Source organism: Ictidomys tridecemlineatus, chromosome 4 (genome assembly GCF_052094955.1).
Source record: "Ictidomys tridecemlineatus isolate mIctTri1 chromosome 4, mIctTri1.hap1, whole genome shotgun sequence".
Lineage (NCBI taxonomy): Eukaryota > Metazoa > Chordata > Mammalia > Rodentia > Sciuridae > Ictidomys > Ictidomys tridecemlineatus.
In genome coordinates, this window is record NC_135480.1 from 48,937,101 (window position 1) to 48,953,427 (window position 16,327).

At 46.0% G+C, this 16,327-nt stretch overlaps 1 protein-coding gene across 15 annotated transcripts in view; it reads right to left on the bottom strand.

The window, feature by feature from the left end:
• The window catches only part of Bmal1 (basic helix-loop-helix ARNT like 1), a 98,819-nt gene that overhangs the window by 37,053 nt on the left and 45,439 nt on the right, over positions 1-16,327 (bottom strand). The window contains exons 3-4 of one of the 15 annotated variants that reach the window (XM_078046446.1): positions 7,151-7,288; positions 3,690-3,856 (exon numbers count right to left, since the gene is read on the bottom strand). The exons of 12 other annotated variants lie outside the window; for them this stretch is intronic. The gene's annotated coding sequence lies outside the window, so the exon portion shown is untranslated. The remainder of the gene's footprint in view (positions 1-3,689; positions 3,857-7,150; positions 7,289-16,327) is intronic. 2 more of the 15 variants (XM_078046445.1, XM_078046447.1) reach the window with 2 other exon arrangements.

Below are 16,327 nucleotides of genomic sequence, written 5' to 3' on the forward strand. Positions count from 1 at the left end.
ATTTACTTTATTGAAATTATAAGAATAAATGCTAACACAGGTTTTGGCACTATCCGTCCAAAAAAAAAGTCAAGAAGGTCTTTCTTAGGAGCTTAATCAAGGAGAGGAAGCTGAACCTGCTGTGACACTTGACATTCACTTAAGAAAATTCTTTCCCTTCAAGAAGGTGTTCTTAGATGTAAGAACAATAATTAAAACAAAACAAGCTGAGTATGGTGCACACGCCTATAATCTCAGCTAATTGGGAGGCTGAGGAAGTAGGCTTGCAAATTGGAGGCAGCAACTTAGTGAGATCCTGTCTCAAAATAAAACTTTTTGAAATGTCTGGGGATGTAGCTCAGAGTCAAAGTACTTCCCTAGCACAGGAGGCTCTGGGTTCAATCCCCAGCGTTGCAAACAAAACAAACAAAAGACCCCCAGCTACACTTTCAAAAGGATTTGAGTCAAGGAGGGTGCTCTAGAAGCATTAGGCGCCTGCGAGAGAGAACCTTGCTGGAATTGGGTTCAGAGGGCCACCCTGGTGCAGCACTGCAAGTGGCACAAGTGAGGACACTCTCGGGAGAGCCTGCCTGTGGTCAGGAGGCACATGCATGCCCACTTTTAGTCAGAGCTTCCCAAAGGTGCTGGGAGGGCAGGTGGTGAGGCCTGCTGGACAGACAGAAAGCAGGGCACAGAGGGCCTTGTGCAGTGCGCCTGGGAAGAACGCAGGGGCAGGGGGCAGCCTCTCTCACCTCAGCCCCTGCTCCTCTGAGCACAGGGAAGGGATTTCAGGGATCTTCCCTAAAGAGCAGGAAGCCAGAGGAGGAGTTACAGCCCGTCTGCTCCTGCAGAGATGTCACAGCTGCTGAGAAGCTCAAGGCACTAGTAGGTACCAAAAGAAGACTCAGCTATTCCCTTGAGCAGGGGAGGGCAAGGCTGCCGTCCCTTCCGAAACCTACCCCACCATGTGTATAAGAAGCCGACCACATCCAAGACCTTCAGTCCAGAGCAGACACCTGTCTCTTTTCCTAGGTTCCTGGTCTAGCACCTCATAGGCTGAAGGAAGAGAAAGGGGACCTGGGTCAACTGCCTTCACATTCATGTGTTTAGCTGCTCCATCTTGTGGGAAGATTCTGTGCTGCACCCTGGTGGTGGTGGTGGGGCCTGGCCTTGCCATCTGTTCTGACCAATGATTAAAAGCAGAAGTGACAGCCTCATGAGACTAGCAGTTTCCTAGGCAGAGCCTCCCTCCCCAGCCCCTGCCCAGCAGTCAAGCTCCTGGGCAGACAGCAACCAAGATGTTGAGGTTGCCTATTATGAGAGTGACTGCTACAGTTTGAATACGTTCCTCAAACTTCATGTGTTGGAAATTTAATCTCCAATGCAGCAGTAGGGGGAGGAGGGGGCTAGTGGGAGGTAACCAGGTCATGGGGGCTCTGCCTTCACAAGTGGGTTAGTTACTACAACAGTGGGCTTGTTTTAAAACTCAGTTCAGCCCCCTCTTGCTCTCTTTTCCTTCTGCCTTCCACCATGGGATGACATAAAACAAAGGCCCTCACCGTATGCCAGCACCTTGCTATCAGACTTCCCAGCTTCCAGAACAATGGAGAAACAAATTTCTTTTCTTTATAAATTACCCAGTCTGTGATTTTTATCTATAGCATCACAAATGGTTGAAGACAGTGATCAACTTGTCTGTCTGCTTCAGACCTTCCTATTTGAGCACTGAAAGTCTGCCCCAGGAAATTCTTCTGTCCACCAAAACTGGAATAGTTGGTCACTTAGTTATAACCACTATACAATTCATTGGAAAGTAGCTGACACACAAAGAAAGAAGGAAATAAAGACTAGGAGCCCAGGGCCAGATCAAGTCTGATTTGGGAGGAAAGTGTTATAGTTGGGACGTGAGGTATCCCCCAAAAACTCATTGTGAGACAGTGCAAGAAGGTTTAGAGGAGATGAGAGCCTTAATCTAGTCAGTGAATTAATACCCTAATGGAGATTAATTGAGTGGTAACTGAAGGTAGGTGTGGCTGGAGGAGGTGGGTCTTGGGGGCGTGACTTTGGGGAATATATTTTGTATCTAGTGAGTGGAGTCTGTCTCTGTCTGCTTCCAGATCATCATGTGAGCGACTTTCCTCTGCCACACTCTTTGACCATGAGGTTTAGCCTCACCTTGACTCCTGAGGAATGGAGCCAGCTGTCGATGGACTGAGACCTCTGAAACCATGAGTTCCCCAATAAACTTTTCCTCTTAAAATTGTTCCTATCAGGTCTTTCAGTCACAGTGGCAAAAAAGCTGACTGAAGCAGAGGGCTGTACCCAGGATAACCTGTTTACTGTGTTCTGACCCCCACTTTCCAGATGAGGAAGCAAGGACTGGAGAAGGAGTTATCTTGCTTAAAATGGCTCATGGGGATTGAAACCCTGGTGTGCTTGGCTTCACTGCTGACGCTCCTAACCACCATACTGCTGCCAATCCTGTCTCCAAAAACCACCCCCAAAAGTAAAATACAAACACTAAAAACAAGCATTCCTGGGGAAGAAATGAGGGGAAATTGTAAGAAGAAGAAATTCAGGTTCAGGAAAACTGCAGGAACTGAGCAAATAGATTTTCTCTCTGAGGTGGCTGGCAGCCAGGGCAAAGAGGGAAATAGTCAGTCCTCACTCAGCCTGGTTCCTCTCTTTTTAAAATGGGACCCCAATGGAAGCCCAACTCCTCTTCTCCTCCAGTGCCACCTGCAGTGTGAGTTAGATGGAGTTCTGCTAAGACACTGTGTGCAACCTCATGATGTTACTAGGGTGACTGACAGCTTTCAGAGATGTGGTTTCCTAACAGGGCATGGCTTAGAGAAATGTGGTTAATAGTAAATCGACACTATGATTACCCTGTCTGGTCTACTTCTCCACAAACCCTAGGCTGTCCAGGGGGACATGTGTTGCCATCTCTCATTCCCAAAGCTTTCAAGGAACTGACCCTGGGTGCGGGACATGCTCTGGAAGTACTGCTTTCCTTTCCTTGACCAGAGAGCCAGCCGAGGCCTTGGTCACATTCTCCCTAGCTTGCTAAGGGAATGAAGGCTGAGCTGCAATCATCTGTTCAGATGATGGTGGCCTCTGAGCAGAGGCAGGAGGCTGGCGGGGTTCTGTCCCCTTTGCAAGGCCCTCTTGATGCTCCATGGGGCAGTTTAGTTGTCTTGCTTTGCAGTACATGGATGTTCTGAACCTGAGGTAATAGGTGTTTGTACCCGGATCAGCAGATGCTAGGGCAATGAGGACCCAGGGAGAAATCCACAGTCCATACGTTCAAGATGGCCTCAATGCCACTGGAGAGATGGATGTTTATATAAACATGTGACAGCACGGGCAAGGCAGGGCTGTGCCACTGTGAGGACATACTACCTCACTCTAGCAGGGTCCTGTGCATTTGTAAGTGGCAGAGATCTGTTGAGCCCTTATGACAAATCTCCAGTAGGTGGCAGTCAAGGGTCTTGAGAAAGGAGTGCTTTTTCCTAGCTGTGGGGCGTGTGCAGGACACATGAGCCAAACAGATGAAGAAATAATCAGCTTACTGGCTGGCGTGTGTGTGTGTGCGTGTACGTATGTGTGTATGTGTGTATGAGCATGTGTGCGTGTGTGTGTGTGTGTGCATGTGTGTGCGCGTGGGGAGGGCAGCAGTGGAAGCAAAAGGGACCAGGGAGTAGATGAACCTGGGATCAGGTGTTGCAGGTGTTTGCTTGATGGACTGGAGGGATGTCAGAAGAGTGTTCTGAGCAGAGGAGGCTGCGAAGCACAGGCTGTCAGGGGCTTAGGGGACAGCCCTATTTGTGGCACTTGTATACCCAATCCTACTGGTAGCTTGAGGTGCTTGGGGACCCTGAAAGCAAACAAATCAGATAAATGATTGCATTTGGGGCTATAGGACTTGGCTGGATGGTTGAGATTTCTGCCACATTCCTTCTGCCCTGCCATATTAGTAGGAAGGAGCCACACAAGGCAAAAGCTCTTTTCCTGACCCTCAGCTTCATCATGCCCCTGCATCCAAAGAGTGCACAGGAACAAACCTGTTCAACATCAAAAAGGATTGACATGTCATACTTTAGGACCTGTTAATTGAAGACACATAAGCCTGACTCTGTTTCTGTTTTTTGTTTGTTTTTGCTTTTAAATGCTAGAATAAGAAAAGACAACCTGGTCCTAAAGACTCTGGGAAGAGCAGTCTTTTCACCAAAAACTTATTGCCTCAAGTTGAAGAAAATTCTGAAAAACACCAGTATCTTGTTCTAAAGGAAACAGAAGAATGCATTGCTGTTGTTTAGTGGCAAAGGGGAGATGCTGGTGTGAGAGAGAGCAGGTTAGGAGGGCCCCTGAAGTGTGCTCTGTTTCTGGGTGGGAGCTGTGGATAAGCTAGGGTGGGCAGCAGTGGGTGAACCAAGGAGGGTTCAAGACTTAGAAGAAAGGCATACACCTCGGAGAACATGGGGAAAGTAGGAAAACTACTCAGCAGTGGAGAAAAGGAATACTGAAGGGTCTCGTCTGCAAGACATTCACCTCTAGGTCAATTATAAAGAGGGGACAGGCCCTGAGAACAGGCCAGGAAGAAGTATACGAGGGTACTGCCAAGCAGTAGGGCCTCAGGTGAGGTCAGGCCCAGGTGCAGATCCAGGGTTGGATGCCTAGGGGTGTAGCCTTCCTGGCACCTCGGGCTAATGGATTCTCCCCGCCCCAGATCAGGAACACCAGGGGGCAATATGGACAAAAGAATTCGAGGACTCTGGGTACATGAGGAGCAGTGGGATGGGGTGGTGAGCAGTGCAATCCCAGCTGGGTTCCAATCCGAGCTCTGCCACTTAATGGCTGTGTGTCCTGGGCAAGTCAGGTGACTCTCTAGGAGCTGCAATTACCTTTCCCTCCATGGGTTGTTGGGAAGATGGAATGATGAAAAGCGCTTGGCATGTTTAGCCAACCATGGTCACTAAATGGACGCCCCCATGCTGGTTAAAAAGGAGAGGCAGGAGGCTGTGGGAGAGTTGGTGCCAAAGATGCAAATCCAGACTTGAAACTTAGGGAGGAAGCAGCTCACAGATGGTGAGGACAGGGGGTCCACAGGGGGCATGAGGAACTTAAAATTGAAGAGCTGGCAAGGCAGGTTGGGGAGAGGAGTTGGGGAGAGGGCTGAAGGACACTCCTGAGGCCGGCGTTCTGCAGCAGGAAGCTCTGAGGACGCCTAACAAGTTGAAAGGTGAATGGAATTAGTCAACCCAACCCTTTTGTTTTACTGAGAGAGAGAGAGAGAGAGAGAGAGAGAGAGAGAGAGAAATATCCTTTAGGGAAGCTTGGACTGGGATAATGAGGAAGTTACGTCAGCGGTGATGAATAACAGAATTTTGGGTTGCTCAGGGAGATGAGATGGAGAAAGCAAAGGACAGTGATTTCCCTATGGAGATGGAGCCCACAGGAGGGAGCGCTGACAGCTGCTGCCAGGGTGGGGCTGCACCACCAGAGTGAAAGGGGGCTGTGGGGTGACAACAGCCACACAGGCTGAGCAGCACTGGGGGCACCTTGTGTCCCACCACCCCCAAGTTTTAAAGCAACCCAGTGCCAGGTCTGTGGTGAAAGGATTGGTAATTTGAGTAAATTTCCACCACAAACTGCATGTGGCAGCCAAATTTCAATTTGAGACGATTTTGTAATAATGAAGACACTGTTAGCGTGCTGGCCCACGATCACTCGCTAATCTCTTAACAAATATTTGCTGAGAGAACCAAGTGCCAGGCAATGTTCTCCATGGCTGCACTGGAGATGGGGTGGGGGGACAAAAGTCCTTGTCCTCATTTGATACACATGCTGGTGAGGATGGCAAGCCAAGGCAATAACCAACGACAGTGCTGGGCGACAGGGACAAGGACAACCAGAAAGGTCCCGAAGTGGCAAGGTGTGAGGAGGCAAGAGGAAGATGCAGGTGTTTGCAGACAGAGGGCAGTGGGGCCGGGGCGCGGGACAGCAACGGGTGAGAGGGAGAGCTGAGGAGGCAGGAGCAGTCACAGGGCCAGGGAGGGCCTGGCAGAGCCCTGTGAGGACCAGCTTGGGCTCGGAGCGGAGTACCTGGTCCCACTCAGGTTTTCAGTCTGACTGCTGCTGTGGTGAGAGGAGACAGTGAGAGAGAGTGTGTGTGTGTGTGTGTATGAAGGTGGGGCAGATGAGTTAGGAGACAACTGTCACAGTCAAGAATGAGGAGATGCAGCTCAGCCTCAGCACCAGCGGAGAGGTGCTGAATCCCAGATGTACCTGCAGGGGCTGTGCTGATGGAGGGATGTGGGGGTAAGGAGTCAGGCTGAGCAGCCCTGGTGGGCTGAGAGAACCACCATGGGGATTTCCTGACTGTCTAGACCTGGGGGTGACACCCAGTCTGTGAACTGCACAGCCTCTGGGAGTGAAAAATCCACCCACTCACTGGGAGCAAGCCCACGTGATGCCTGGAGGAAGAGGGGCCTTTTTGTCCTCCACCATCCAAGCAGGAGCCCCTGGTTTGGGATGTGCTAGGTGGAGACGGCTGTGAGAAGTCTGGGTCACCCTGCAGACTGTGCTGCTGCCAAGTGGAGGTGGACAGGAGACACTTGGCCCTTTGCAGTTGTAGAACTTGGACCACTTCCCTCTTACTGGGCAACAAACAGGTGCCCAGGACAGTGCTAGCCGAGACATATCTCATTACATCCTTAAATGGCCTTCTGGGAAATGCACTGTTATTAACTCTGTGTAGAAAACGACATGAGTCAGGGAGGTGAAGCAACTTGTCCAAGATGGCACAGCTGGGAGGGGGCAGAACAGGGTTTGGAACTCTGGTAGGCCCAACTCCAGAGCCGAGTGTCTCTACACATGCTTTGTTGCTTCAGTGACTCAGCAAATAAAAGAAAAATTGTCCCAGTGGGACAAAGAGGGCAGGGCAGGCTCACACCCATCCCTCCTGCCCACAGTGCCAGGCTGCCAAAACCAGCAAAAACCACATGAATGATCCAGAGCACTGGTGATATGGCAGATGTGTTTAAGGAAATAACTTAAAGATTAACCAGATGATGCTTTCTGTTTCCACCCTGAACTACTGAAACCCTTTCTCAAATGGACTTGTCCACTGGCCTGCCCCGGCAAGCACAGTGTGAGCAAGATGATTCACCTTGTGATGTGTCTCAGGGTCTTCCTGTGCCCCAGGTCGAAGATGCTGGTCTGAGTGTGTCCTGACTCCAGGAACAGTCCTACAGATTCCTCTTAAATAAAAGGGAAATGGCTTGTTTTCCTTTCATGTATCTTTTTCCTACATGAGAAATAATAATAATAAAAACTTAAGTGATTTCGCTTCGTTTTTCTGAGCTTTGGTTACTGCAGGCAAGTTTTCAGGCTTTAGGATCTGAACAAACCTTAGTTGTACAGTGTGAGATAATCTTTTTCTGAAAAAATATTCAGTGCAGGGTCACAACAAAAATAACGCCAAAACTGTAGCAGCAGAAATCACACATCCGGCTTTTATTTTGTGCAGGTGAGGGATGTTTCATTTAGTTCTCGAAGAATTAATTCTGAGAGATCAGGGAACCACATGCGATTGTTCAGCCCATGATGGGGAGAGACAGGGTTGAAACCCAGGTCTGATGGACTCCAGAGCTCTGTACAGGGGAAGGAGAGACATCCTTTCTGCAAGAAAACAAGCTCCAACCAAATCCAGACCAAACCTCTCATGAAGCAATACAAGGCAGATGCTCAGTGGAACACAAGCAGAGAATTTGAACAGGAAATCACCAAAAGATGAAACACAAAGACAAAGAAGTATACGACAACAGGATCAACCTCACCATGATCAAAATGTAATAATGAAGCGAGGGGTGGTGGCACACACCTGTAATCCCAGGGGCTCAAGAGGCTGAGGCAGGAGGATCACGAGCTCAAAGCCAGCTTCAGCAAAAGTAATGCTCTAAGGAACTCAATGAGACCCTGTCTCTAAATAACATACAAAATAGGGCTGGGGATGTGACTCAGTGGTCAAGTGCCCCTGAGTCTAATACCCTAAAAAAAAAGTAATGAGATGCAACTTTCACTGCTCATATTAGCAAAGATTACATTTTAAAGATTAAAATCAATATTAGTGAAGGTCTAGTAAATGTGTAGGTCAATCACTGTAAATCAGAACATAAACTGATACAAATTTCCTGAAAGAAATTTGGCATTATTTATTAAAAGCTTTAAAAATGTTTATCCTTTTTGTCAGTGTAATTTCATGGGTAAAATTAAGCTAAATATTATGTGAAAGTTACCACCTGTTACACGGTATTTATTTAATAGCTATCTATCTATATTAACCTATATTGACAAATACTTATCAATGAATATACAGGAATTTTCTTATAACGCTGTAATAGGGGATAATCAAAAACATCTAAATGTTCCCCTAGAAAGGATTTACAAATAAATTATGGGTATATTAAGATGAAATACTATATGACCACTCAAATTATACTTAAGAATATATGACAAGATGGGAGATATTCTTGAAAAAAAATGTTAGGTGAAAAAGGACACATGATTATGTTAACAATATTCCTATAGGAAAAAAAGATAAAGAGAAAATTCACCAGAATAAGACTACTGTCTCCAATTGGTGCAATGGGTCACTGTTGTTTTATTACCATGCCTCAATTTTCCATCTTTTTTCTAAAGTGAACATGAGTTTTTTATGTAATAAAATTTAACAAAAACAAAAAGGATTATAAGGAAGTAAACCAAAATGTTAACAGTAGCTATCTTTAGGGCTGAGACAATGAGTATTGATTTTCATCTTTTGGTTTTACTATTCATTTCAAACTTTTCCTAATGAGCATGTATCACTTTTGGACTCAGCAGTACTGTAAGCCTCTCTATTAAGTATTGAAATTTGTTGTAACCATATCAACATCATACAAAAGACAACCAGTTTAAAAGACATGAATAACAAAGAACAGGGAAATCTTCAAACACCAGCTATTCTAGACCAAGTCCTTGACAAATTTATAATAAAAGAAGCATTGAGGGCTGGGATTGTGGCTCAGCAGTAGAGCGCTCGCCTAGCACAGGCAGGACCCGGGTTCGATTCTCAGCACCATATAAAAATAAAGGCATTGTGTTGTGTCCATCTACACCTAAAAAATAGATATTAAAAAAAGAAGCATTGAGGGACTTCATACTGACTGCACACACATTACCACCAAAGCCACATTTCACAACTGGTGCCATCACCCTCATGTCTATTCAAAACATGTGTTGGTCCTTAGGTGCTATGATTGGTTCTGGATGATTGGCTACACAAGATGCCCATGCAAGGGGAGCCAAGCACTGCTGCTTGGTGCAGGCATGCTGGCAACAAGCTCCCTAGTGACAGCTGCTCCCTCCTGGGGATCCTTCTGGAAGCCAGACCCCCTGGTTTTCCTGGAGAGTCCTTGGGGTCTTGTGGACAGGTGGAAGCCCAGGCATGGAGCAGAAAGCCTATGGGAGGCCCACTTTAGCCCCCAGGTTTGGCCTTTGAGTTGGTGTGGGGGTCCCTGAGAAGCCCACTGCAGCCTGGTTTTCAGGCTTGCTTACAGCTTTCAGAGCCAAGCTGACTCAGGCCAAGTGTCAGGCAAAACAACCAAAGCAAACTTAGGAAAGAGCAGGGAACTCATCTGGTTTAGTAACCTCTCTGAAAAAAATTTACACATGGATGTTTTTAAAATATATGTATGTACAGGCAGAGTGATGAAAAGAACAGAGGGCAAAGATGAAAAAGCTGAAGATGAAACTGTTTTAGACTCTAGGTTTGTGTTTTTTAAAAGGGACAGGGAATACCTTATTTTTCTGACAATCAATAGATGCAGTTAAAATTTCTGACATCTACTACATATCCTTATGTAAAAGAACATTTCTCTAAGGAAAATAAAACCACTTATCTTTATTTCAAGTCTGATTTAAGGTTCCTCCAGCTAATTTATAAACTAACACACATGCGCGCACACACACACACACACACACACACACACACACACACCCTCCCCCATACTTTCAAAAGATGCCATATGAATATTTTTAACATGCCTTTCACTCTCTTAAAATGAAATTGGTCAATAACATAATTTGCCCACACTTATAACTTCAAAACCAAACAATATAATGTCCTAACTATACAAAGAGGAAACGAATTAAACTTGGTTAAAATAAGATTATATGTAAATGTTGGGGCACTGTCCACCAGAAGGCATTATTCATGATACAGTGAAATACTGTACCTTTTTATAACAAATAGGTTCTCATATACTTGGTAGTTGTATACCTGGAAAATTAAGTATACAACAAAACATGCAAAAACTGTTTATGTGTAAAATAGAGTCAGATTTCAGGCTGTGATCACAACAAACAGGGTTTTACGAACATGAATGTCAACTGAACATTAGGCAATTATGTAGATAGAAAGTTCTTTGTTCCCCAAGCATTACATCTACTAGCATCCTTATCCTTTCCTGTACAGAAGTCCTGTCTGGGTCACTGTGACAATTACCCACAAACATTTTAAAGATGTCCTGTAGAGGGCGCTATATACTCAGAACCAGTAGCCTTAGTCAGCCTTCTACAGGCAAAAAAGGCAGAGAGGTTAAGATATTTACCCAAAGCTTTATAGTATATCAGTGGCAGGCAGGAATAGGAAAGGAGAAGGAATAGTGGAGGAAGAAGGAAATTGCTATATTAATATTGATGTTTATCACCACTAGGCATTGTGCCAGGTGCTTTCTCTTACACCCATGCAGGGTCTCACCTAATCTTTCTATCGACCTTGTGGGTTGGCGTTATTATCACCCCCATTTTTTTCTCAGATAAAGACACAACATTTCAGGGAGGTTAGGTCATTGCTCAGGGCCCCATTTCAGTAATGACAGAGGCAGATTTTATCCAGGGCTTTTGCTATTACTTCAAGGTGATTTTTCTCCATACCTCAGGGACCAGGTCCCTCACTTTACCACTTAAATTTCTAGAAAATAGTGACTGGGGTATATATCTGAAAAGCAATTCACAAAGAGAAAGATGGTTTAATCCCAGTTTCTCAGTCCTCTGGCCCACGCATCCCTGGTTTGGAAGAAGTCAGGAATCATCTTTCCCTATTCTCAGTGGGGCTGGCCCGAGCCAACACATTTGGCATCTACATCCCAGCTTTGGAGGGCAGATGTTCATCACATCCTTCTGCCCATTATGGTTGGGGTGGTTCTGTGAGACTGAATTCTGCATTCAGTATTTGAAGAAGCAATCTAGTTCTGCAATTTGTAGGCACCTCTCTCCCTCTACTTTCAGGCCCTAAAGCCACGACTAGAAACTTTAAGAAATCTATTGCATCAGGCATCTTGTTCAGGAAAAGAAAATATTAATAGCCTGCCATTTGTCACCTTGATCTAATCCCACCACTTCAGGAGCCCCGAGGGGCCTGGCAGAGCCAGAATTAGCCCATTTGCTGGTTATAGTGCAGAGGCCTCTGCCCTGTAGTCCATTCTGTCAAAATAAACTCTGAAGAGGTTTCATGGAAAATGGTTCAACTCAGGCTCCTGTCAAATGATTTCTTGCAAAATGAGTTAAAGCAGGGCCAGCTCAAGCCTGGTGCAGCATGGGCTTATTTTTAGCACTACACAGAAAAGGTTGTGACATATTCAAGCACCAGAGTGAAGAGCACAAGCTCTGGGTTCCACTGCCTGGGCCCAAGTCTCTGCTCTTGCCTGTGTGTTTCCTGATGAGCTCTGACCTCTTGCTCCTGTCTTGATGTTCTGACTCATAAAGTGAGGACCATGACAGTAGCCACCTCATAGGGAGGCTGAGAGTAGCAAAGAAGACAATCCATGTAGGGAGCTTCTTACCATAGTACCTAGCACAGGGCAAACACACAGCAAATGTCCCCTGTTATTAAGATTATATTGATTCCATGTCATATAATGAATGATTGGCAGGGCCTGGGATTGTGGCTCAGTGGTAGAGCACTTGGTAGCATGTGTGAGGCACTGGGTTCGATTCTCAGCACCACATATAAATAAGTGAATAAAATAAAGATCCATCAACATCTTAAAAAAATTTTTTTTTAAAAAAAGGAATTATTGGCAGGACTAGGGAACATAAGCCCTGTGGAGGAGATAAAGCAAGTAGAGAAGAGAAAGAGACATGGGTCCAGAAGCACAATTTTCAAACTTTGGAAGTAGAATTGGGCCATGCCTACAGACCTTTGCTCTGTGTGGCCACAAAGGGTAGAACTAGGTCAATGAGGAAATATGCCAAGAGGCAGGTATACGGTTAGAACAAAGAAAGATTTTCTAAGAGTCAGAGATGTCCATAAAGGGGGAGCAGGATGCCTGGTGTGCAGGTACCCAGCTAGTGTTAGGAGGCTGCTGTGGTGAACCAAGCAGATGGCCTTTTTTGCACTGGAGGTTGGCCAAAAGAGGTAACCCCGATACCCCTTCCAAGTGGACCATTCTATTGATCTGATAAAGAGAGAAAAAAAGTGCTGATAGCCAGGGTGTGGCTGCTCAGTCTGAAGGAGGAAGATGGACTTTGGACAAGTCTTAGCCTTCACAACCTTCAGGACTTTTACTTGATGTTCTCAGAATACCATTTGTTGATGGCAGTGGTGGCTCCAGGAACCAAAAGCATTTCTCAAGCACCTGCTGGGTGCCATGGCAGTAATCCAAGTGTAAAATGACCAGGCTGGAAGCCAGTGGGTCATTCCAGTTCACAGGCAACCCAACCCCTCTCCAGCAAAGCATCAGGGTTCTGGCCTTTTACCACCTCTTTACCACCAGACCACAGACACAACCCCCGACCTAGGTCTTGCCAACATAAGTCTCTAGGGCTGAGCTGCACACAGGAAATGACAGTGGGGCATAGAGAAAAGGCCAGGAGTAGGGGGCAGGGAGAGAGAAAGAGAATTTGCTCCCTAAAAATTGGTTCAGAGGTGGGACAACAAGCAGGCATTTTCCATCATGAAATTGTGTTACTTTTATAAACTGAAAAAAACAAAAATAGATTTGAAAATAGAAACTCTTTTACCAACGAAAAACATTTGTTGAAACCAAGAAAAAACTTTAATTCCCAAACTACAGCTCATAAGCTATTTTCCAACTATTTCCTATATACTTCCCTGTTAATTATACAGTCTCAACTCTGAGAATTCAAAAGTGCCTGTGAGTATCAAAAGATTAGAAGGAAAACATGCATGGAGATGGCCTTGGGGATATTCTGTGTACTCATTTAATTATTTGCCATCTGGAAATGTCTGGTGACAGGTTTGAGAACAACTGCCCAGACTGGCTAGGATCTCACTGAGGAAGAAGTACACCTCTTCTCAGAGAGAATGGACTCAATAATCCAAAAGCCCAGCTTTGGATCCAAGCTGCTGGATCGGCCACTGTGCCAGTTCCTCCATCCCCACCTCCTACCTACTCTGCAGTGGCAATTCATGTCCCAGCATGTCACTGTCCTTCACTCGGTTTGTCTGGCTGTCTATAGCCAAATCCCACTGTTTCTTCCTCTCCTGCAAGCATTCCTCTCCCACTGACTCCTCTCCCACTGACTCCTCTCCCGGCTGACTGCTATAGCCTTAGTTTAGGCCCAGATCTGCCCCTGCCTGGCCTACTCACATCCTCCAAAACCACTGGTCTCCAGCACCACCAGGCGGTGATTCCACAGTCCATCCTCCCCCATGAAGGTTTCCTGAGATCAGTCTGCCCCTCCATACCCCAGGAGGAGAATGAGAACCCAAAGCCCCTCTGGCCCAAGGAACTTGACCACATATAGCCCAGGGCAAAAAAGGGACATAGGTTCTACCTCATATGCCGGCTCTAACATGTAGCACTGGCTGCCAGAGTCAGAAACAAGGCCACCAGGATCACTCAGGCCACCTCCATACTATCCCAGTAAGGGGCAGTGCATTCCACAGAACTCAGGCTGCCAGCCCCTGGCCTGAGCCCCAGTTCTTTCCTCCCTTCTGATTTCCTAGGAAATCCCCTCAACAATCCAGTCCCACAGCTCATTTTCACTGCCACCCACCACTTGCCGTACCATACTTCCCTTCCTCCTCCAACTCAGCAAACATTTTGCACCTTTTCCCACCAGGGACCTTAATAGCAACTGTAAAACTTCTCCAAGTGGACCAGAGATCAACCAATGTCACCTTTGCCTTGGTATCCAACACACAGATGACAAAACTCCCCATTCCCACCCTCTCTACCACTTAAGGAACCTGTTGAACACATGAGACTTGGTTTACTTTTGGTATGGCCACTATTGGACCATCTCAGTGTCTGTGTCTTCTGAGTCCATGGACCCCTAAAGTGTAGAAATAAGATCTGTTTAATCCACTGTTTCCCAAGGACACAGGGAAAACACAGACCACTGTTCCAAAACAACCTCACAGTGACTCCCCGTGAGACCCTGGGCAATATTCCCATCTCTGAAACTCAGCTTCCCACTTTTAGTAAGGTAGAGTTGAACCATAGGCCTCGGTAGTCTAATCTAGCTCTAATGCACCACAAGAACACAGGCATAATGCACAAATTCATGCCTTTTCCTGACTACGGGAGTAATAACTCAGGGCTGGGCTCAGCGAGACAGCACAACACTGCTCCTGTGGGTGGCACAGATCCGCCATTGCGATGAGTGAGAATCCTAAAGTGGGTATTCAGTGCTCCAGGATGCATGTTTGTGCAGCTAAGCATAATGGACAATGAAGAATGATTTTATCTCCCTTTGAGAACATAAGTACACTATTCTATATTTATACCTTCCATCTCCTAATTTAGACGGGAAGAACTTTTTCTGATCAGCCCTTACTTGCCAATGATTTTGTTCTACATCTAAATGAAGAATAGGAGTCATATAAGTTCGCAGATTGAATGGATGGCTGATTTACAAAGCCCTTAAAATGTGGCTACAGGCCGACGTTGGCAACCCCATAATTAGATATGGCATGCTCTGCAATGATGTATTTTTTACTGTTTTTTAATAACTCAGTCCTCCTTCTGGGATGAGGGGAAAAATGGAATTTGTTAAAAATAAATCGAGATTTAGTGGCTTTTCAGCCTTCTGCCGCTTGTTGCTCAAAATATTCTATAAATAAGAGAAGCCCTGCCCTATAGTGCACTGTAAACACCCACAGACACTCAGAGCCAAATTCTTCCAATTATGACCCTGTGCCTGTTGCCAAGCTACTGCAAGGACCTACTTGAAAGGCAGCCATCTAGGCCACTTCCTGATTAAGCTGCCCTGTAGCAAGGAACCAAGGCCTGCTGCTTTGGCATCGTATCTAGTCTCAAATAATTGTCCCACGTTCTTGAAATTAAGGCTTTTCCTTGTGATAGAATTACAATTCAGAGGTTAGTGAAAAACTAACCACCTTGTCCATCTGTCTGGGTCATGTGTGTGTTTAAGATCTCGGGCTGTCACATGTTGAACTAAAATCTGGTAGAAGTGCATTTATGACCAGCTTCTCTAATTGTGTTGCACAAATCAAGGTCAAACAAAAGTAGGTCAACTATCGACATGATAGGTGAGTTGGATGCAGCCTGCCCTTCTAAATAGCTTCTGCACAAAACAGCTTGGGTTACTGCTGCTCAAAGCAGCAGGCTGAAACGGCTGTTTAAAAGTCCTTACCACACCTCAATAGGGGAAATGTGGTTGGCATTGGGTGTTGGGTTTATAGCTCTTAGGATCAAATACCAGTGCACAAGTTGAGACTGCCCATCCACCCAGCTTTTGTGTGGCCTCAACAAACCCTTAAAGAACTGCAAGCAGATAATCAGGAGATTGCAGCATGCTACATTCGAACTGAGAGAGAAATCACTTCCAGCTCCTTAGTAACCAGAATGCTCAAAGCAGCATTGAGCAAAATGGGCCTTGGCTAGAAACAAATCACTCTCCCTCCCAACAGGAGGCTCTTCATTCACTGTTGGCTTGCTGGATGAGTAGTCCAAGAGGAGCACTCAAGATCTTCACAGGCCCTGAGACGTAACACACTTCAAGAACTCAACTCTGAATGGGAAGCCCCTTAGTGAATAAATACCCCCCCAAAAGAGAACTGATGTGTATTGTGGAGTCAGATCTTCCAAAATCAAAACTGGGACCAAGATACTTGGGCAGCATTTTTAAAAGCAGGAGACCTGGAATACTTGAAATGGGGAGGGGGACAAAGCATTGATCCTCTTCAGAGAGGTCCCTCCTGGCTTACCAATCTAAAGTGGTGTTTCCTATGACTCCTATATTACCCTGGACTTTAATTCCTTGATTACTGACATGATCTCGAGCACTTGGGTCTGCTCTGATTAGAATGTGA